At 35.4% G+C, this 23,937-nt stretch overlaps 1 protein-coding gene and 1 long non-coding RNA gene across 12 annotated transcripts in view; both read left to right on the top strand.

The window, feature by feature from the left end:
• ARSJ (arylsulfatase family member J) overlaps positions 1-23,937 on the top strand; it is a 130,424-nt gene that overhangs the window by 6,016 nt on the left and 100,471 nt on the right. The gene's annotated exons all lie outside the window — the stretch shown is intronic.
• Positions 1,618-19,843, top strand: LOC134739458 (uncharacterized). The gene is made up of 3 exons (XR_010126102.1): positions 1,618-4,104; positions 4,424-4,459; positions 19,761-19,843. It is a non-coding gene; the product is annotated as an uncharacterized LOC134739458 (long non-coding RNA).

The raw sequence follows: 23,937 nt of genomic DNA, 5'->3' as shown, positions 1-23,937 counted from the left end.
TTTACCCATTCTACTGTTAATAGACATTTGGGTTGTTTTCATAGTTGGGTTATTATAAACAGTGCTACCATAAAAATACTTGTATATGTTTTTTGTGAACGTAGGTTATGCGTTTCTCTTAGATATCTATCAAGAAGTGGAAATCCTGGGTTAAAGGGATGTCTATGTTCAGTTTTGGTAGATAATGCTCAAGTTTCCCAAAGTGATTGTACCAGTTTGTACTCTCACCAGTAATTGTATGGAATGTTCTACTTGCTTCACATCTTTGTTAACATTTAGTATCATCTTTTTTCATTTTAGCCACTCTGGTCATTATGCACTGCTACATCATTAAGGTTTAAATTTGCATTTTCCTGACAACTAATAAAGTTGAGCATCTTTTCACATTTTTATGGACCGATTTTATATCCCCTTTAAAGAAGTATTTATTCAAGTATTTTGCCTAATTTCTCTTTAGATGATTGTTTCTGCCTTATGAACTTGTGGTAGTTATTTATACATTCTATTCCTTTGTTAGATGTTTGTATTGTAAGTCTCTTTTCCCATACTGTAGCTTGCTTCTTCACTCTCCTCAAGTGTTTTGGTTTTTTAGTGTTATGTTTTTTAGTAGTTTTGGTGTGTTTGGTTTTTTTAGTGACTTTTCATTTTTTTATTAACAGGAGGTTTTAATTTTCTTGTAATCCATGTTATAATCTTTTTCTTTTTATGTCCTATTTAAGATATTCTCCCTACCCCAAGATCATGACCATGGTCTTTTATCCCAAAGAGTTTTATTGTTTTGTTTTTATATTTAGATTACGATTCATCTGAAATTAGTTTTTCGTATGGTGTAAATGAGAGTTCAAGATTATTTTTTTCCATGGGTATACCCATTTGACCCACACTGTTTATTAAAAAGACCATACCGTCTCCATTGCACTGCAGCATCACCTTTTCATAAATCAGATGAATGCACATGTTTGATCTGTTTCTGCACTTTTCCATTCCAATTCTCATTGTTTTCGCTGTCAATTTGTTGTGTCAATGCTATGGTCTCTTAACTACTATAGCTTTATAATAAATATTACTATCTTGAATGTAAAACCTCCTCCTTGTTCTTCAAAATTGCCTTGGCTATTTTTATACCAGTTCATTAATTTTCCTAGGAAAGAAGAGAGAGTATAGATGTACAGATGCAAATAGCTTGGAAGATTTGGTTTTGGGACTCTGAAGTAATTCTCTTCTGAATTATCCTACAGGTAATTAGCTGAGAAGGAAGATCTGAAGGTTTAATGAGAGAGGGAGAGAGATACAAAATATCTGCTAGGAGAGTGAGAAAGTGAATTGGGTAAAGAAATGCAGTAAAAATACTGGGCTGTAATGAGAGCCCACTTGAGATTTGTGGTCATAAATTTTAACAGACACCAGGCATTTTTTGTTTGTTTTTCTCCCACCCTGCTTGGTGTTTGTGTGCAGAAGTACAGTTGAAGAGGTGGAATTAACTAGTTTTTGAGATTTGCCAAATAACTAGCATGGTGGATCGTGGACTCTTTGCAAAGAAAGCAGGAATACTATGGGGGCTTATGTTCTCTTAAAAAGTGCTGAGGTCAATAAATTAACTGTCCGGATGTCGTTGAAATGAGAACACTACAGTAAACTTGGAAAGTTGAAAACATAGATAATAGTGATTGGGAAAGTGTGTGCATGGGATCAAAATTTAGTTATGTAGTACAGGTTTTGAAAATTATATGGTAATGAGTGCTAAGGTCAGGTGGGGGAAAACATCTTTGGAAGTAAGGAAGGCAAAGTATTTGAAGGACAGAGTGTTGAATAATCACTCCCATGGATATCCATTGAGAAATCACTGAGAACAAAAAGAGAATAAGTAGCAAAGACGCCAGCGAGCCAGTGCTGGGATCATCTATGAATGAGGGGTCAGGTTCCGAAAAGGCCTGAAATTGGATGAAGGACTCTAACAGCAAAGATAGTGAGTCTATTGTCTGTTGCCTTACTTTTCAAAGGCGTTGAGCTTTTAAAGGGAGACAAGAGCCAAAATTGTCTAGAAGTGCCAGTGAGAAACTAAGAGAGCACCCGTACCTGCTCCAGGCTCTGTGAATATTGGGATGTGAGTAAAAGCCCAGCCCCAACTTGAAAATATGGCAGGGACAGCCAGCAATTAATTACAGCAAAAAGGTACAGGGGCTGTCCGGGGAAGAGATGAAGTTAAAGAGGATTTTGCTTTGAGACCAGACTGCACAACATAGTGAGGCCCTGTGTCTAAAAATTAAAAATAATTAGCTGTGTGTGGTGGCATGCACCTGTAGTCCCAGCTACTAGGGAGGCTGAGATGGGAGGATCCCTTGAGCACAGGAATTTGAGGCTGCAAAGAGTTATGATTGGGCCACCACACTCTAGCCTGGGTAACAGCAAGACCCCACCTCTTAGAAAACAAAAGTTTAAAGGAGGATTTTGCTAAATAACAGTGGGCATATTGGAAAGGGTTAGGGAGTTGGGATGGGGAATGGACTGAGTGAGAGTAGAGGAGGGACATAGACATATAGATATTAGAATCTGAATGAAAGCAAATGTATTGGAAAGTTTGAAATTTTGGTAAAGACTTAAATAAATAGGGATGAAAATCATGGTGGGTTTTTTTTTTTTTCCAGATCATCTCTTAGAAAGTGGTGAGTTTCTGGTTTTAATTATAGCCTCTTTCTGGAATTGCCTCAGCTGGGCCTTGTCAGCTACAGCCACACTGTACAGTCAGGCACTCAGTCGGGAGCTCTGGTGGCCTAGTTTGGTCTAGGAAGATAGAATCCAGATAGGCCTCCTCTGTGGATGGTGGTGGCCTGTCAAGGCAGGGGAACATGTCTTCCAGTTTACAAAATATTACAAATATTTTAGATATTAAATTTTCAAGTTAGAATTGTCCTAGTGTTGGAAACCCTGAAAACGTAACTGAATTCTTTCAGCCACTCTGATAGGAGACAGAGTCAAGTAAGCTTAGGGCAATAGAGTTTGATTATTTCATTTCATAGGCATGTGTGTACACACACACTCATTTCCCATCAGCTTATTGTAAACATCACGGTCATGCATGCTTCCTCTTCCATCCACTTCTTTTATTCAAGGCCTAGTTTTAAGCAGCATGTTACACCCAGACAAGACTCAGTAAATATAAATTACATTAGTTATATGAGTTCAGTCATTACTTTCATAAATATTTAGTTGATACTTAAACATTTAGAAAAATGTACATGTTTACTGTTAGAAGTTCAGGAAAAACAAGAGTTTCCTTCAAGCCTTACTTTGACTCTGGAAAATGAATATAACAAGTGGAGGGGGTGGCTTTGACACCTCACACATCCATTTCAAAAAGAATGGCTCAATAGTCAAACCATTTGACAAAGAGCTGCCAATTCCTATTTGACCATATGGGTTTTCTGATAGTAGAATTATGGTCAAGTAAACTATTGGCACACTCTTAAGCTCAAAGTCCATGATTTTAAAGAGTCTTTACAAAAAGCCACTGAAGTGAATTCCTATTTAGATAATTCTATTGAGTTTCCGAAATAGCTGTTCTTAAAGGTGGAAATTATCCAGGCGCAGAAGGCTGACAATGTCTTGTGTCATCCAAATGACAACTCTTAGAAATCAAAGATAGGAGGACCAAGAGACCTAGAGCCCCTGCTTTTAATATGAACTCAGTATAAAAGTCTTTTTATTTCAGTTTGGTTTCATTCAGTTTTTTCTTATAGCAATATTCTAAAATTAATTTTGATTTCATCTTTTTTGTAAGACTTTACCTTGATGTAATTAGAGTTTGTTTCAGTGTTCTTTTATAATTCTAGATATATTCCCAGTAGTGTTACCTTATTGAGGCATTTTTTCCATGCCCTATTGTAAAAAAATAATAAAAATAAAAGACTTTCTTCTTCTCATCTTTTAATCTCTCTCTTCTATTTTATTTTTTATTTTTTATTTTTTTTTAGTGTTTTTTGAGATAGGGTCCTGCTGTGTCACCCAGGCTGGAGTGCAGCGGCATAATCATGGCTCATTGCAGCCACAACCTCCCAGGCTCAAGTCATCCTCCTGCTTCAGCCTCCCAAGTACCTGGGACTACAGGTGTGCACCATCATGCCAGGCTAATTTTTGCATTTTTTGTAGAGACAGGGTTTTGCCATGTTGTCCAAGCTGGTCTCTAACTCCTGGGCTTAAGTGATCCACCCACCTTGCCCTCTCAAAGTGCTGGAACTACAGGAATGAGCCACCTTGACCAGCCCCTCTCTCCTCTAATTTACCCAACACATTTGCTTTACTGAAACAGACTCTTATAACATCACCATCCTCAGCGAACACCCTCCCAGGTCCCCCACTGACTACCAAAGAATAGGAAAAGAAAGAATTTTATACTGAAGGCCTTCTTGTGCCATTTGTTTTTCAGACATCCTGTTATTTGATCTTCACATTCACGCTGAAGGTAAAAATTTTTTTATTTGAAAAATATTTCTAAAATATTTCACAAATGTCCACATTTTATGGATGGCATATGAAAATTTTGGAGAAATTATATAAATTGGTCATGTCACACAGCTTCTTAAGCAGCAGAGCTATTTGAACCTAAACTTGTGTGACTTTATTATTTTTCATCACCCCATTCTGCCTCCTATGAAAATTATAAACACCTCAGTCCGGTCTTTAAACAATATTTTTAGCCATATCTTTCGCCTTCTACCTCAAACTCTACTCCAGGGAAATGGATGATTCACAGTTTCTCAAGAACATCTTGATTTCCTCTCTTCTTTGGCTCATTTCTGTTTTCACTCCTTGGAATTTACACCCTATCTCTCTTTGCCCAAATGCCAACCACTCATTAAAACTCACCTAAAATACCACTTTGCTTATACAGCTTTCCATGATTCCTTAGCCAGAAATAATTTATCTCAACGATGAGCTTTCTTACTCCTTTCTGTAACTGTCTCATTAGGCATGATTTTCCACTCTTTCACAGCTATTACTGAACCTCTTCCTTCCCTTGCTGGTCCCCTAAGCAGCAAAGCTGATTTATAATCTCCATAAATCTCACAGCACCCAATCCAGTGCTTTGTACTAATAGGCACTAAGTAAATGTGTGAAGAATGAATGAATGGATGAATAGATGAATAAATGATTATTTATTTCCCCCTGGAAGGCAATGTGATTGAGAAGAAATAGCATATAATTTATAGTAAGGAAATCTGAGTTACTGTACAGTGCTGATTCAACAAATTACTGACTTTGACCTTGAATACATTTTTTGATATTTCTGAGATGCATTGTTTTCATCTGTAGAATCATAGTAATGATATTATTGACTTACCAATCTTAAAAGTTATTCCACTCATCAATTGACATAACATATGTGAAAGTACTTTGAGAATTTTACATATTATGTAATTTTAAAGTAAACATTATTTTAAATTTAGAGTTATGTCTTCACAATTTTAATCATATAAAAACCTTACAAGAAGTGGCTTTTATTCTTTTTTAAAGCTTTCTGTAAGTATAGTCATAGGTCTCATCCAATTTTAATCTGTTGATTAAAAAAAGGGTTAAAATTAAACCCCATATGTTTTAATTTTAATATATTTTATCTGGCATGGTCTTCTGCATGATATTGTTAGTTCTGAGATGTCCAAAAAGGTGACTGGGGTGTATTTTTTAAGGTCTCTGCACTTGCAAACTGTTTTAGTTGTTGTTGGTTGTCATGTTTGGCAGAATCTATTGGAACCCTGCTAAGCCTGTGGCAAGTGAGAGGAAACGTGTATTTAAACAGTGATGTTAAAATTATAACACTAAATGAGAAATTGAAAATAGGGTAATGGAAAGGCCAGTGATTAATTACTTCAAATTCCTTCAATCAAAAATGTCGACATGTTATTGAATATTATTAATATATATTATCCAGCTTTGAATTCCAGGTCACCCCTGGGACTACCACTTAGAAGGTACATAATAGTTTTGAATTAATATATTGTTTTAGGGTTCATAGGTATTGAGACATCTGTGCTCTATTATCACTATTTCAATAACCTCCTAAATGATTATATTGCTTACAGGTTCTGAATCCACCTCTACAATAAGACCTGAGTAAAATTCCTACAATAGTCGAAATCATGACACTTCCCTGCTTAAAATTTTTAGAAGTTTCCACTACTTGGAGACTAAAGCATAATTTCTAAGCATTCCATATAAGGGCCTTCAAAATCTGGCCTCTGCCAAGGTTCTGTTGCCATCTCCCAACAATTTTCCGTGTATACCTTCTTTGGATTATCACTGCCAGAGTACTTGTACTTTCCCACTAGGGCCGCATCCTCATTTTCCTGTTTCCTTCTAAGCAGGGCTTCCTTTGGTAGAATGTTCTTCATTCACCTCTGGGAAGACATCATTGCATCTTTCTAGACTCTCTACCACCCTCATCTCCTCACCAGTGCTTTTCTGGTCATTTTCTCACCCCACCTCAGGCAGAGTCAAGTGCATTCTGCTCTGTTCCTACCGTCTTTTCTGCATACTTCTGTTTCAGTTTTTATACTTACTTATCTCTTTCCTCTTAATCCCTAAGTGTACGAGAATACACTAAATTATAAACTTCATATAGTCTAATTAAAAAATACATAAATATTATATGTATATACATATCTCTCATATATATATATCACAGTGATTAAAAGCAAAGAACTTATGTGACATCAGCCATATAACTTAAACTATCCTTCAGTTTTTTCATGGGAAAATGGGGATGATCATTGTAGTACCTCATGGGATTATTATGAGGATTAAGTAGAATTGTGTACCTAAAGCATTTAGAACAGAGCCTGCCACATAGAAACCCATATAACCTTGATAATCTTGGTTACCTCCAGGCTGGGAAACTTTAACTTAGCCCATAAATAGTTAATGAATGTTGGCTGATAAGCAGACTCTCAATAAACATTTATGCAATAATTAAACCAAGTGAAAAGCTCTGAAGGAGAAAATATTCAAAAACTATGTTAAGTGTTTTATGACTGACATATTGAAAATGTCAGAATGACATTCTATATTCATTCTGAATTTTAGGAGCTTTCAAATTTTTATCTGTTAGTACAATAGCTTAAAATTTAAGAGGAATGTTTTGATTTAAAAATTGTTAACATCATATTACCATTGCTCATCAACTGAAATATGATGCCATATTTGATAGAGTTGGACGAACATAGATATTTAGATTGGTAGCAACCTTTAGTAATTGTTCAAGCATAATTTTAAATTATATTCAGAGAAAGCAGTTATTTTAAGTGGAAGTTATTTGAGAAGCAGGAGGCATAGGATTGGACACCTATGTCTAACCCCAGCTCCACACTTCAAGTGAAACCTTAGGTTGCGTAAAGCCTGTAGATCTCCTCATCAAATGAGAGTAGTAGGAACTTAAAAGACCATTCTTTCTTATCTTATTAAATAAGACCCTAAGGGTGAAAATACATAGAGCATTACCTGGCATATAACAAATGCTCAATACATTATAAGTTTTAGATTTAACTGAATTTTCAGGGAATTTATTTTGAATAGAAAGGGAAGAGTATTTCCAAAGTCTCAACTACTCCTATAAATTTTATTCCAAATGCGCATATGTAGAATCCATATCAGAAATGACAGCATACTTATGAACCTTTTAGGTTTACCTTATGTAAGCTTTACACACTTTTTCTTGGGAATAATAAGATGTGGCAGCCAACAAAGAGTGATAGAATTTTTAGAGCTCAAAGAGATGTTGAAAATTATCTCTCTCAAAACCTTCATTTTATGACAATGAATTCTCTCTCCACTGACTGAATATAATCAATGATAAAATTTCTCTATCCTATCACCAACACCAAATCTACCAACCAACTGAGCCTCGTAGGGAGACATGCCAGAAAATAATCACTAGGTCATTGTCCCCTTCCTGAGGAGATACCATGATATGCTTTTCTTGAAACTTGGTTGTTCTCAAGCTTGGTAGAGAGGGTAAGGACCAGCCATAGATGAGAAAGAGGATGTGGCAACTGACTGGACCCTGTCAGAGTGCTGAATTGTTCCGTGCACAAAGTCCAAATGGGCTTGATAGGCATGGTTTTGCAACATTCAGTGCCCAAGAAGGTCCAGCCAGCAGCTGGACACAGCAGCAAAAATTTGGGTGGCAACCAATGTTTGATTAAATTAAATTCATAGCCACAAATCTAAAATAGGCACTAAAAATGCCAGCAGTTTTTTTACCTTCCTATATTATGTGTCCCATTCTTCAGACCTACTATTTCCAAACTTCTCATCTCCTCAAACTGCTAATATCCTTTCATCAGCTCATTGCCTTACTTCAAAATTCCATTGAGAATTAGAAGCAATAATAAATTATCCCTTTCATTACCAACACCAAATTTACCAACTTACCAGCATTGACAGCACGTGTGCAGCCTTCTTCTTCCAGTAGGCATTGAGATACATGCATCAGTCAAAGACCCATGCCTCCCCAAGCCACTTTTTTCCTCCTCAAGGACTTAGATTTTACAATTTTACATTCTTTCTTTGTCATTTTTTTATCTCTACTAAAGCATTTCTACCATCACATAAATGAGTATAAGTTCCTTCTATCTAAAAATAAACCAAAACAAAGTGCACAATTTACTTGACTTAATTTTTCTGTACTTCTACCTAGCAAAAATTCACGAATTATATATACTAACGCCATTTCAATTATTAAGCTATATTAATACATACTGTAAATTTGATAGCATACCTGTATTATAATATTAATTAATCTCTACTACAATCTATAATTGAAAATTTTTAAATAAATTTATAATTTGTTAGAAATTTATTTAAAACATTGTCCCTAATCTTCAATCTGAAACCAAATAATTTTTACATTGTTTTATCAGATTTTTTAAAATTATCTTTGGAGTTGAACATTATGAGGTTAAAGATTGTGTTAGATCCTTTGAACACACCAGGTTCTTGCACAGGATAAGGTCGTAATGAACGTATGTGCGGAGTGATTCAGACTCAAATTAAAATTTAATTTGGTTTAGATATTTTTAAAATACTTGGAAATATAAACTCAAACATTTGAAGTCAATTTTTTACTTTGTTCCTAGTTTGGCTGTCTTTGTAACTCTATAGTTTAATCATAGATTTTTCCTAAATAAAAGATTTAGTTGAGCATAAAATCTTGTTAATAGCAATTTAACATTTATTTGGCATGTATATGCTAAGAAATATACCTTATGTACATTACCCTCTAATATATATTCTTAGTATATCTATCTCTAAAAAATATATTTATCTCTCTATATATGTGTATATCTGTATCTGTATCTCTTTTATATATTCTCCAAGTCTCATAACTCTAGAGTAATTATTATTATCCACATTTTACACTTGAAGAAATCAAGTTCAGAGAAGTAAGGTATGTTGGCCAAGGTCCCATGTAAGTAATGAAGCTAAGATTCCAACCCCAATACTAGGATTTTTCAATGACATTATTCAGATGGCTGACAGGATGGGTTTGTTATCCCTGCACAGCTTTCTTTAGAGTAGAAAACAATAAATATCTTTTGTTATTAAAGTAAAGCAACAGCAGGCTAAGTAGATGTAGTTATTCTAAAAACCAGAAACTCATATTCAAAATTATTTCCCACACAGTTTTGGGAAGTTGGAAGAAGTTCTTGTTTTTTATTTGTTTCATATATAAATTAATGATGTCAATATTACCTTTCAGAATTTCTAAGAATACTTAACCTATTAATCAAACTATGTTTCTCTTATTGAGAGATGAAATGAAGAACTTAAATATTCCATAAGTGTAGATGCCACGAGGTATTTAAAATATAATTCTAGTTCTATTTTTGTTACTGTGTTTTGAAGTAATATCTAGTTCCTATACAATCTTTTGTTTAAATTTGACTGTGAAAAGATTTTATAATTTTTTTCCACATATATTATTGATCCTAACAACCTCTCAAATATTAACAATTAGATATTTAGGACTGTAAGAGGTATATAATAGAGCAATGTATAAGAATTACTCAGAGAACTTGTTAAAATATTATGCCTCTGGTCCTACCCTAGTATTTCAGAAGGGCTAGGGTGGAGGTCTTTGTTCTGCATTTCCAATAAGCTCCCTGGTGAAGGTGAAGTTGCTGGTCTGGGAATCATACTGAATAACACTGCGGTAGAGTTTTGATCTTTAATGCTCCATGGCGATTTATTGCCGTCTTTGTCTCTTTTTTTTTTCTCCCAACTGTTTATTTAACACCTGCTATATGCATATGACTATTTAATTTAAGTACTATCTTAGAATCAAGTCAGTTGACTTGTGTTTTTCCTCCTAAAGTCTGCAATTGAAAGCTTGTTTAAGGTCTCATAGAGTTCAATCTTGGAAGAAACATCTCTATTAATGTATGTCTGTTCTCCCATAAAATAAGTTTATATATTCTTATTTTAGGCTTAGTAATTGGTTCAAGAGCAAAAAGCAACTGATAACTGAATAATGAGTTTCTGAGAACTGAATCATGAAATTAAAGGTACTAGGAGATGTAAACATTTTGGTGTATATTCTTTTTTATGTGCTCCTTTTCTACTACAGTGTGAACTTGAAGAAAACAAATGCTTATTTCAGTGTGTTGTTTAAATCAGGAAGCTATGAATTTTATCTGGTTTTCATCAGTTTCAGAGTATGTGGCATATACAGTATATCATAATTTTCTAAAGTGTTATAGCCACCTTAGCTAGATAATTCACTGTCATTATTTATCTCTAAAAGAAAAATGGGTCAATTGGATCAATAGTCTGAGATTTGCTAAAATTAAAATAATTCAGTGGTTCGTTTCCAAGAATAGAGCTTTTTAGATCTGTTTTCTTTTCCACTGTGTCTCTGAATGATTCCAGATGTCGAAATAATAAAATTTAAAAAAGTAATTTAAAATAGTGTTTTAAGATCAATGTTAATACACTGGATTATGTCATTTAGTCCTCACCTCAAACCCATGATGTAGCTGAGTGTGATTATTTCTTAATTACATAAAGGAAACTCCCAAGGTTAAATGTATACCTTTAGAAATTCTAAAAGGAAGAAAACTATTCATCGACTAATTTGTAACCCTTGTGACACTCCACTATCAGTTAATCGTTCATTAAGTAATGGCCCTTGATTTAAGTGGTGTCGTTTTTATTTCCCTGAAATTCATCCATCATTCATTCATCCATTCATTCAATATTGAGAACCTACTCTTTGCCAGGTGCTGTTCTAGACACTGGGTGATTATGGTTTGGCTTTGTTCCTGCCCAAATCTCATCTCGAATTGTAGTTCTCATAATCCCTAAGTGTCCTGGGAGGGACCCTGCAGCAGGTAATTGAATCATGGTGGTGTTACCCCCATGCAGCTGTTCTCATGATAGTGAGTGAGTTCTCACAAGATCTGATGGTTTTATAAGGCGCTTTTCCCTCTTTTGCTCGGCACTTCTCCTTCCTGCCATCATGTGAAGAAGGACATGTTTGCTTCCCTTTCCCCCATGATTGTAAGTTTCCTGAGGCCTCCCCAGCCAGGTGGAACTGTGAGTCAATTAAACCTCTTTCCTTTATAAACTACCCAGTCTCAGGCAGTCCTTTATAGCAACATGAGGATGGACTAGAAGACAAAAATAAGAAAACTATATAGTATGCTAGAGGGTGACATTCTCTAAGAAAGAAGATAAGGCAGGAAAGAGGATTGGGAGTCACAGAAATTGAGAGGACAATATTACAAAGGTCACTGAAGGCCTTCATAAGAAGGGAGGCAAGGAAGGGATCATTGTATGTAACTTCTCCAGGCAGAAAGAAGAGTGAATGCATAAGTATTACAACAGGAACACCCCTGGTGTGTTCAAGTACCATTACAGGACAGCCCCACTAAGCTAGTTCAGAGACAGACCAGGAGAGATTAAGAGGAAATGGGATCAAAGCAGTTAAAGAAGCCAGATCCTGTAGTGTAATGTAGGCCCAGGCAGGGGCACTGACTTTCACTCGACTAAAATGGGATCCACTGGGAAGCTTGGAGCAGAAGGGGAACCTGATCTAACTTCGTTTTTAACAGAACTGCTTTAGTGGCTGTGTTGAGGATAGATCATGCAGGTCAGATGGAGAGCAGGTGGATCTGTTAAAGTGACCATAGCATTAACCTGTGTGACAGATCGTGGGATGGAGGGAGGGGTGATGGAAAGTGATGGATTCTGAGTATATTCTGCAGATAGAGCAGACAAGATTTTTTGATGAACTACAAATGCAACAGGAAGAAAAGGAGGAGTCAAGGACCAATTCAAGTTTATTCATTCAACTATTAGCAAAAAAAAAAAAAAAAAAAAAAAGGTGCTTGCTCAAGCAGACATGTATCACAAGTTACAGGGATCTCTTTGACAATTACATTTCACATTTCAAAGCCTACCAATAAATAATAGTCTTTGTTTCTCCCTTCTTTTTATGACTCCCTTAGGTTTTATATTTTGAAGCATTGCAGTTATAGATTTTTTTTTTCTTTTATCATAGTAAGTGGTGTCAGAAGGTCTGCATCTGAGTTCTGGCTCAGCCACTCACTAATATTTCAAAAGAAAGAAAAAGCAGCACAGGTGAATGTTGGGGCAGGGTGCTACATTAGGGCAAGCATACTTGTCTGGCCTCATGGCTGTCCCAGAGTTGAATGAACTAGGTGAATTCACCATTCTCCCTTACTTCACTACTTTGGATTTGTAGCCAAAACTCTGCATGTTATTAGTGCATCCATATGGCCAGATGGTTGGTGATAAAAAGAAATCAACACAAAGAGCCAATGTATGAACTCAACGTCCCTATTTTCATCAAAATGAAAATGTTGCTACTTCAGACTATTGATTGCATCAAATATCAAGTGTTTACACACACACACACACAGAGAGAGAGAGAGACAAACACAGGCACACATGCATGTTTTTCCCTTTCTCTTGGATTAATGTCAAGGTAAAAGAGTCTGAGCAGTAGTTGGTGGTCCTGCACTTACATTTTTAGAATTATAATTTTTAAGGATTTACCTCTGGCAAGATTTTTGTTAAAACTTGAAGTCCACCTATTTTGCTTCTTATTTTAAAATAGCTAAAAATAGGTCATTTGCTTTAATTTACAGAACATAGTCATTTATTACAACTTTTCCACATTGGTGATCTCTTCTTTTTGTTCTCCAAAAGTGAAGTACTCACTAAACAGTTTATGGGCCAACCTGAATAAGTTGTATTACTGCTGGCTTTTGCTGCAGTTTTCTGGGCCAGAGAGTTAACAGCTGTGCAGACACTGAGAAAGATTTCATTGAGAGGAATGTTTGTTTTAATGCATTCACCTTAGTTACCACACACAGTATTGAAATCAAAACGTCCAACCTCCATCTGATGTAACATGTTAGCCCAAACATTCCCTTTCTTAGATTTTAAGAACAAGCACTACAGAACATATCCTGCAAAAGAACATTTGTGATTGTTTATTTTTTAAAGAATAAGAATCTCGTAATCTTTCACAAGTTCAAATCCCTCCTCTAAGCCCCTTTATTTTAAATCTTAAAGTGTAAAACTTTAGGCAAGCCAGGTTATGTTGTCGGGTAAGTGCTACTTCACTTCCAACGTGCTGGATGCCTCCTCCAGGTGTGATCAGAGTGTGCGTGTCCCATCTCCATGGTGTCTGCTCAGGATCTGCATTGTAGTCTCTCTCTCGCATTACTTATTTTTCACCTAGAGGAGCTGCCCAGTTCACATTACCTATGTTTGCCAAAGGTAAATTGGTTTATTTCCCTGTTGGACTTGAAACTTATTCTATAATTTTTCAAACTCTTTTTCACTGTGGCACTTTTCAGTCAAATGAATTTTTTGATGGAAAAGAAGTCCAGCATATAAAACAAAAGAAAGCAGATCTGCTAGTGCAGGTTCCAGCCTCAACCCCTTCCTTCTAAGGCAGGCTCGGGGCACTTCTGCCAATCTCCAGGGCTCCTGGGTCATTGTTTGAAATACACTGGCCTATTCAATCTACTCTGAGGGAATTTTCTTAACATATCAAGAAAACAAGTTACTGACTTAATGCTACAAATAAATAATACGTTAATAAGGCAATCATTCTCAAGAAGTACCAGCATCAAGTTATAAAATGTGAAAATAATGAATCAGCAGCAGCAATAATAAAGAGCTACAGATCTATTAAACACATCTTTTATAAGAAAATTCTTTGATTCTTTTTTTCTACAAATTATAGCTGTCATTTTGATGAATACACCAGAATCAATTATAGCTATTAAAGTTGAGGCAGTTCAGTAATAATCCTGCGGTGTTATAACACCACCATGGAGATGAGCATGAAATACTTTAACATCCAAACCAGGATACTGGAGGTACATAGAAAATAATTAGAAAACAACAATGTTTGTAAAGTAGAGAAGCGTTTTCAGATGATCTCGAGCTCTCAAATTTTTCACTTGTCATCAAATTCAATAGCCCAGTAGTGAGGAAAGCATACAAGGAAACTATTATTCAACAACTAAGCTGTAGTTAGGCATACCAGGACAGGTATAGGGAACCACACATAAAATTTATTCTCCATCAATGTGTATTTTGTAAAATGCCCACTACAACTCATTGTCAATACCTTGTTTTCTTAGCATTTTATCATTGCCTAATTGTTATTTTATCAATGACTCATTATTATTTCTCCAACTCTAAAACAGGGAAACCAGTAGGAAGCTGTCTGAATGAGAAACAAAATACTGAAAAAAAACATAATGATAACACTAAGAATGGAAAGAGAACAATAATTCAAGAGAGAAGCAATGATAGAAGGTACACTACTTAATGCCCAATGAACATAGGCTTGAAGACAAGAGAAACTAGAAGACTTTCAGAAAAAAAATCTGTTGGGTGGCTGATAGATCACAGTAAAATTAACTAAAATACAAGGTTGGGAATATTCTGACTTTTAGCTCTGCCATTTGGTTCCATATTTTCATTCCATTTTTCAGAAACCAAATTCCATTTGATAATATGCAACCATATAAACACATTCTGATGAAACAGTTAATCTCATGTTGATTATAGTTGCCAAATGTTCAAGAAAAAAAACATGTTTAATATACATAAAGTAAAATATACTGACTTTCTGTGAAATTTGTATTTTAATGCTACACATGATCATTGCAATCTCTGTAAATAAAAAATTATAGAACAGAGGTTCTTCTAATCAATGTTACAAATTCAGAAAAGATAAGACATGAAAACAGGGAAGTGCTGGTTCTCTTACCCAGCCTCTCATAACAGCTAAAAATTCTTTCTTGAGGCTGTGAAATTGTTCACAGGTTTATATATGTCCTTAAAGTTCAAACAGTGAAGTGTCTCGAGAGCTTTATTACTCTGACTCATGTTTGGCCAGATGACTCATTATTAAGGAATTGGTTTACTAAGTCAGATCTAGTGTGTGCATTTGAAACATTAAACAGAAAATTTTTGAAAGGAAATGTCATGCATATTTAGAGGTAGAGCTGTTAATGGGACAGAACACTGAACTGAGGGTAAACAGAAATTATTCCCCCCACAGTATGCTGTTGGCTTTTAAGGTTTATGTTCTGTGTGAGCCATTCAGAAAAATGTCTACCGCAACATGAAACAGATTACTTAATTTCACATTTGCCTGAAAAGAAATGTTCTCTTCAGACAGCTCTAGTTATTATTTAAATTTTATCATGCTTTTAAATTGCTATTTTAAGAAGAAAGTCCTCATTTTTATCTTCCCACCCCCATCCCGCTCCCAAAACACAAATGGTTTGATTCTGGAGAGGTTATTAAAAGGGTTGGTAGAGTAGAAATGGCAAGAGTGGGTGTAGCCTGCGTGCGGGGTTTAACCTTGCAACAAAGGAAAGAGAGATGTTGTGGCAATTTAAAAAATAGCAGGTTCAAAGAGAGGATATTTTCAAGATAGAGAGAGACATATGCTTGAAGGTGAAGGCTGAGGAGAAAATGTAGGGAAATTAGTGGAAAGCAGAAGATTAAAGAAATGGGAGAGGTAAATTTATACCACAATCACCCTCTTCTCAGCCTGTTTGAAATTTTATTTCCTTCAAAGAGCTACATCAATGCCACATCCTTTTCCCAACCTTCCATGCCTTAAGCTCTGTTATGTATCTATTTGTATATATGTATCAGCTAAAGTCAAAACATGCAGGTTAATATCCATAGAGAAAAAAATAACCAATCTATGATGTAGGAGCCTGATCTTTATCAAAGTTAGGGGTTCAAAGACCTTCTTTGGTTATCATAGGTGTCTAGTTTGGAGAACATAGTGCAAATAGAAAAATAATCAATGGATTCCTTCATTTTTCTACAAACAGGTGAACATTAGACACCATGCTGTCTTTAGTCATAATATTTATAATGCCTTTCCTGCTGCTGGTAATGCACTTAAATTTTTTAACGTTAATTTTGCTTCTATACCTCTGTCCTTAATTCGACTGAATTTTCATTGTACATTTTATGTACAGCAACATTTAATAAGGAGGCTGATTTTTTCATCTCCTTTTTGCCAGACTGCCTAATTCAGTTCATGTTGCATCAGGCAGGAGAACTGGTGTTCAGCTTGCTTTTCCATGGTTTGTTTGGAAGGAGAGAGTAAGAGGAAATAGAGGCTCCAGGCAGTGGCAACAGCTGGAAGGCATCTCTAATTAGATTCCAAGCAAACTTGGGCTGCATTTATAACTTTCCATATGCTGGCTTACAGTTTCTTTTAAAAGGCTCCCAAAACAACATGCAAATTTAAAAAGATTTGCTGCACTTGTATATGTCACTCTATATGAAGTTGTTTTTCTTGAGCACCTTAGCATAGAACATAGACTAGTAATCACTGAGTCCTAACTTTGAAGATGTTATCCAGACAAGATGGTCTCAGAAGGTCTGTGTGCTTGACTGATTTTTTGTTTGTTGATAAAAATTTTTAGACTGCTGTTACATCATAACAATTAAGAGATGTTTTTAAGCCTTGTAGATGAAATTCTGTCTCACTTTTAAGTTTGTTCCTACATAAGCAATTTGGAGTCTTTTTTGCAAGTTAATGTTACTTTTTTTAAAGAAGCACAGAGGAAGAAAATCATTGTGTTCAATACACAAATCAGTCACCATGAACTATGAAAGTAAATGTTGTGCATTTGTGATTTTGGTTTTGTGCTCAACAGTAGAGAGAGAGCTCAGAGTTGATGGGTTTTGTTTTTTAATGTTATATCCTGGAAAGTTTGATTTAAGATTTTTCCCACTCCATGTAACAAAAGACCACATTTGTTGCAGAAAAAATGACTTTAAAGACTTATTTCCATTTTTAAATAAAAGGTTCTCTACTTATTTTTATATTTTTTCCCAATACAATGTATTGCTTATTAGCTTTGCAAGCATAAAGAGTTTCTTTCTATTTTTTTATCAGGAGAGGTCTCTGAAATTAACTTTTTTAAAAGAAGAAGAAATCCCTAATATTTAAGGATGCTAATAGAGATATTTAAGTAAAATGGTGGAAATACTTTTTGGAGAGCTAAAACTAAAACAACTGTCACCATCCTAAGACGTCAGACATCACATTGAAGCCTTTATTCCTATTAGCTTACTATATAATGAATCTTCCTCAAGGCCTTCCTCCCCAAACCTACCCTTGCTTGAAAACATTTTATATTATGAACTGCCTACAATTATTAATGGCATTGATTATTCTAAAGTAAAATACACCCTCTAATTTAGGACAATATTCTATAGGCCCATCTTGCTGCTACAACTGCAACAGCCTGTAAAATGCTGCATTGCCACCAGTCTCTTCCCACATTAAGCCACCGGAATTGTCTTTCTAAATTGCACATTCCATGGTGCTATTGCCTGCCTGAAAAGCATAGGCTATTGGCACCCTGGAGCCTGCAAAGTCACTACATCTCGTCGTGTCATCAAAGACCCCTCTCAAACCGGCCCCTGTAGTCTTTCAGACTCCTTTCCCACCACTCGTTCAAGTACCCCGTGACCTACTTGCAGTGACCATGTCACCATTTCATGAACTTAATCTCTTTCTCATACTTTTATGCCATTGCATGAGCTGCTCCTTTCCAAATGCATTTTACCCATTTCTCATCCTGTGAAGGTACAATTTATCCTTCGGAACTCTAATTTAATTTTACTTCCCTTGCTTATTCCTGTACACAAGTTTCTCCGTCTTAATTCAAATATTTTATTCATTGCTTTCTTCTCCATTGCACTTTGAGCTCTTCAAAAGGATAGGCTTTGTCTTATAAAATTTAAATTTCCCCAAGTATTTGGCGTTATATGATATATAGTAAATGGCCAGTAAAGATTTATTAAATGAATGTGTGGTCCCACTGATTTCTAGTTTATTTAAAACATTTCTTCCCATTTTTGCTTTTAATGTCTTAGAACCCCTTCTCCTAGTCTTCCTGTTAAGTGATTAACAATTAACTATGTTCTAGGGGAATATATTGAATATTCCCTATAAGGAGAGGTGGCTCTTTATTATTATGAATTTAAATCCTAATCTATTTTATTCTAAGCACATGTTTCATAAAGTAGGCTTTATCTAGCTTGCTTTCAAAATCACTACAAACTCTTTGAAACCAGCCTGGGCAACATGACAAAACCCTGTCTCTACAAAAACTAGCCAGGCATGGTGGTGCATGTCTTTAGTCCCAGCTACTCGGGAGGCTGAGGTGGAAGGATCACTTGAGGCAAGGAGGTTGAGGTTTACAAATTAACCAAATAAGAGTTTTTAAATAGATTTCAATAATGTTTTCAAATGTTCAGTTTCCATACTACAAATAACTCAGAAATATGACTCATAAAATATTAGCTGCTGTGGCTGGAAGATACTAAAAGGCAACATTTTCTAAAAATTACATTGAAAGGTATAATCACAACATTATTGTTGTTAAAACATTTTCAGAGAGGCACCACAAGGTAGCAGAAGCTCTGGATTTGGAATGAAAAAACTTCATTTTAGAGTTGATATTTATGGTTTAAAACAGTTTTTTGCTGTGTGCTCTTAACTAGATCACTTTACCTCCCTAAGCCTCGGTTTCCTGAGCTATAAAAGAGGATTATAACAGTTATGAAGGTTAAACAAAGCAACATGTAGACCGGAAAGCACTCTACAGATGTTAGTAATTATTATTTGCATGGTATTTATTGAGTTCTACCCATATGGATTTGGTGCTTGGAAAAACCAGTCCAACTGCATCCTAATAGTAGTTTCTTTTATAATAAAAACTATGGCACAGCTCTTGCAGATGGCATAGAACCTGGGCTTGAGTATTGCCACTGATTCTTTTTTTTTTTTTCCTAAATATCCTGATTGGTTATACAGTCATTTGGACTACCATGAGTCCATGTAAATTTACGACCTAAAAGAAGCTGGCAAATTGGGTTAATATTTAAATAATAACTAATCTGTTCATTTATTTTGATATATTTTATTTAGAATTTGGGGTGAGGAGAAGGTAAGTGTATCTGCAATAACTGCTAATGGACTTTCTCAATCTAGATTTATGGCAGTGCCATTGGATCTATGGAAACTCTGAGAAGTGGCTTTAGTTTACTCCTGACAGTGTCTCTGATTTTCGATTTTTGTTCTACCCTTTCATTATCTTCTGCTGATGTTAAAAGTGCCTTGACCTTCCTTTTCTCAGATTTCTCCAATAATTATTTTCATCCATCTGGCATAGGCTTGGAAACAGATGCTGTATGCTCACATATGCTCAAAGAAAAAAGAAAAAGAAAAAGAAAAGTCAATAAATTGAGAGGGAGAAGAAAGAACATACTTCTGTTTACAGCGGGGACAGAAGGAGCCAAACCGAATAAGACAAGACAGATAAGTGCAAAGAAAACAGCAAAGGGAAAGATATGACTGTATTAGAAAAAATAAAAATCATCTCTAAGAGCTTCCAGACATCTGGCTCAGACTATAGGTTTAGAATGCTCATGGACATTTTAGAAACAGCCCAACTTTTATAAGGTTCCGTTTTCAGCAAGTAGGACGTTGCTCAGTAAGTGCCCAGTGTGAGCTGGGCTCATCTATCCTGCTGCTATGAGATAAATTATCACCTATTGGTTCCTTGTGCATCAAAAAAAAAGCCATAATAACTATGTAAATCTTCAGGACAATTTGTACAGCCCAAATTAAGGGAGATAGATGTGAACTTTTAAAGCACACTTGTATGTTTAACCTTAAATAAAATTAGAATGAAATTTCAAGTTTTTGAAATACAGGGCTTTTCAGGTATTTGGATTGAGGCAGAATTTAAAACAAACATCCCATTTATTTTTTACAAGTATTTAAAATCTGTATTTTCAGAAAAGATGAAAACATATACAAATAATATGAATTATGGGTCTCCAGTCTATAAACTTGAAGTTGTTTTCTATTTCATATTCCTTGCAAATTACTTTTTTTGGATCAGAGAAATCTGCTAAGAAAACATTATTAAGTTCAAGGAAGAAATTTGTATTAATTGCAAGGAATCTTGTATTCGTATATGTTGTGGAGGAAGAAGACAAACAGGAGGGAGATCATTCTTAATAGGTTTAAACACATTGAGATATGTAATGGATATATTCAAATATGTAGTGAGATGTCGGTGACTTGAGGAAACCACAGGAAATCCCATCAGAAGACCTAACATGGATTTTGATGGTAATATATTATTTTAATTCCCTCTGTCTTGAGAAAAGCATTAGAAACCCAGAACAGGAAAACTATAAAGAACCATGCTTATTACTATAGTACTCTAGCTTGTTTTAGAATGCTTCCAGTATGTTTAGAAATATTGCCTTTTGAACCTCAGATTTCTTGAAACAATTTTATTCAAACATATGTATACATCCTTGAAATCAGGGACCTTATCGCTTGAGCTATCTTGTGAATCATTTTTTGAACTTTCTCTTTACTTCCATTGAGTTATTTAAGGTTCAGTGCTTTTAAAATCCTTTTATTATGCTGCTACTGATCATTTTATCCCTGAATTCATTTACCTGTTCACCTAATATTGGCTTTACAGATGCTAAAACTGAAAATTCTTTTACCCCCTATAAACATTTGCTCCCTAAACTACTTAATATGCATTTTTACCAGATAGATCTGGTGCCATGTTTATGTGGCCAATATTTGGGCCAAGAGGTGCAGATCCTATTGGAAATTCAAATCCTATTAGAAATTCAAATTCTCACTGAGAATTTTCACTGTACTGTTTGTATTCATTACATATAACTTTTAAAAAGCCATACATTAAGTTTACAAAGTATTCATTTGCCTTGACTTTAAAGAAAATGAAATGTATTAATAGGATATATTTTGTTTGCATGGTCCTAAAAAAGCAGAATGAACTTCAAATCTGTGAAGGACTGATGAAATTTGATTACAGAAAATAGAAGCCTATGCATGATAAGTGAGAAGATGTGTCCACTCACCACAAATTCTAAGACAGAAGGCCTTAGAGTTGAGGAGAAGATTGCTCCAAGCTTTTACAGAGCTCTCTTCCCAGAGTTCTAATTATTGAATCAGAATACGGTATTGTCCAGTCTTTCAGCATAGTGAGTACATGCCTTGCAGCTCAACTAATCTCTGTTGAGATCCCAGTTTTGCCACTTAAACTTCTTAAATCCTGTTCTTCAGTTTCCTTTTTGTGAAATGGGGAAAATATTACTTTCCAAAGCTTGTTCCAAGAATGGGAGATAATATTGGTTCATTGCTAGATATATAGTAGACAGTCAATAAATTGTAACGATTATTGCTGAATTGATATAATTTTGATCTTAGCTTGGACTGCAGATTTCAACCATGACACTAAGACTCCTGCTTCAAGGTCATTTTCTAGCATTGATATCAAACTTCCTAAAAACGTTGTCATTGATGTGTCTTCCAACTGAGTGCTGACTGGCTGATCTGTCTTGATTGCATCCCAGCTCTATCTCTGTTCTTATGTGAACCATCTCTAAAGTGGAATTTCCGGGTAAACCTGAGAGTAGCCTCTTCTACAGAGGTTTAGCCTTCTCCAGCCTATCGTTCTCTTGGTCCTTCTAACCAGGGATCGACCATTCCTGTACCTAGTTCTCAGCCCTCTATTTCCCTCTAGTGACTGCTTTCAGCATTACCTCACCCACGGGTTTAACCTTGTATGAAAGCGCTTGGTTTCGTGGGTTAACAGACTGTAAGAACAGTTCGCTAAATTGAGAAACCAGGGTGCATTACATTACATGGCATATTTTAAATATTGATATGTGTATGAAAATATTTTAAAGCATTCATTGAAGGCTCATAAAAAGCAAGGATACTGAAGACTAGTATCTCAATGTCAAAAAAGAGAGAAGTCTGGATTTTAGAAATAAAACTAATTAATAGGTTGACTATGGTTCCCTGATTTTAAAAAATCAAGTTGGCTGGGAAGTTGATTTTTATTCAGTAAGTTACTACAGGAATTGGTGATTATTAGAAGTGGTCTTAAATTGTTTGAAAATAATTCAAGCCCAAAATATATCACTTAAATTTCTTGCAGTGGTGCCAGCTACTCGAGAGGCTGAGATGAGAGGATTGCTTGAGGCCAGGAGTTTAAGCTGCGGTACACTATGAATGCACCTGTGAATGGTCACTGCACTCCAGCTTGGGCAATGTAGTGAGACCCTGTCTCTTAAAAAATGAAAAAGAAAAGTAAATTTCTTCCAGCATGCAAAATCCGGGGAGGTTATACATGTGCTATATCTCAGTTTCAACAAGCCTTGTAGAAAAGACAATCCTTTCAATCAGAAAAAAAAATAAACTGAATGGTAAGTAAAAAGTTGAACGTGCCATTCAAAGTGAATTGAGTAACAAATCAAAGTTAACCTAAGAGCAGTTATTCAATAACAATTTATAAGGCTTTGTTCTGAGTTAGTTCTGTCCCCTCAAACTCTTGAACACGTGATTCAGATGAAGACACATATTGACCAAAATTAACAGGAGGGAGGGCTAACATATTGAAGGACAAAATTAAGTATCTTCTAGATCTTTAAAGAGCAGGAAGAATGAGAGAAAGCATCAAGAAACAAAACATTCTTTCTGTAGATTCATAAAATAAACTCCTCTTCTACAAGAGAGAGGACAACTGGCTTAAGAACAGTGAATATAGAAAAAAAAATAACTTGGGGTTTTAGCTGCCTACAAGTTCACCATGTGCCAACAGTATGACGTGTTGCCAAATAAGCTCGTGTGAGTCTTAATGAAGTGTCGACTTCAAATCAAGAAAGGGAGTAGTCCCATTGAACTTTACACTGTCCAGACCACATCTGAAGGATTATGTTCAATTCAAAGTGCCAGATTGTAAGAGGGACACTGACACACTGAAGTGTGTGCCAAGGAGATCTGGCAACCAAAGAGCATGAGGATTGGCTGGAATAACTGAGACAACTCAGAAACGTGGTAACTGTCTTCACATATTTGAAGAACATTAACATAGAAGAGATTCCAGATTTGTTAAGATTCCAGACAAGAAGAGCCTGGATTAATCCAAATGTGAACCTTATATTAGTAAACTCTTCAGAAATAAAATGAGCTGTCTAGTGAGATATTGAACTTCCCCCTACTGGAAGCATTTTTGACAGCTGTAGTACCAAGTAACAAGTATGGGCCTTTATAGCTGTACTGCCCTGGGTTTCTAATGCCTTCTCATAAATCTTTATCTTTTATGATTCTGGTTTCTTTTTCTATTTTATATTTGTTTCTTCAAGCATTTTTAAAACTTCCATTTATTTCCTTTTATTCCCAATCCTTTCTCCCAATTCTTAGTCTTGGACAGAGTTGGCAGTGTTTGGTGACATAAACAGAATGACAGGACACAACATCAGTATACCAGTGCTTCAACTGTATGCAAA

This window comes from Pongo pygmaeus, chromosome 3 (genome assembly GCF_028885625.2).
Source record: "Pongo pygmaeus isolate AG05252 chromosome 3, NHGRI_mPonPyg2-v2.0_pri, whole genome shotgun sequence".
In the NCBI taxonomy this organism is placed as follows: domain Eukaryota; kingdom Metazoa; phylum Chordata; class Mammalia; order Primates; family Hominidae; genus Pongo; species Pongo pygmaeus.
This window is presented reverse-complemented; position numbering and strand designations above follow the sequence as displayed.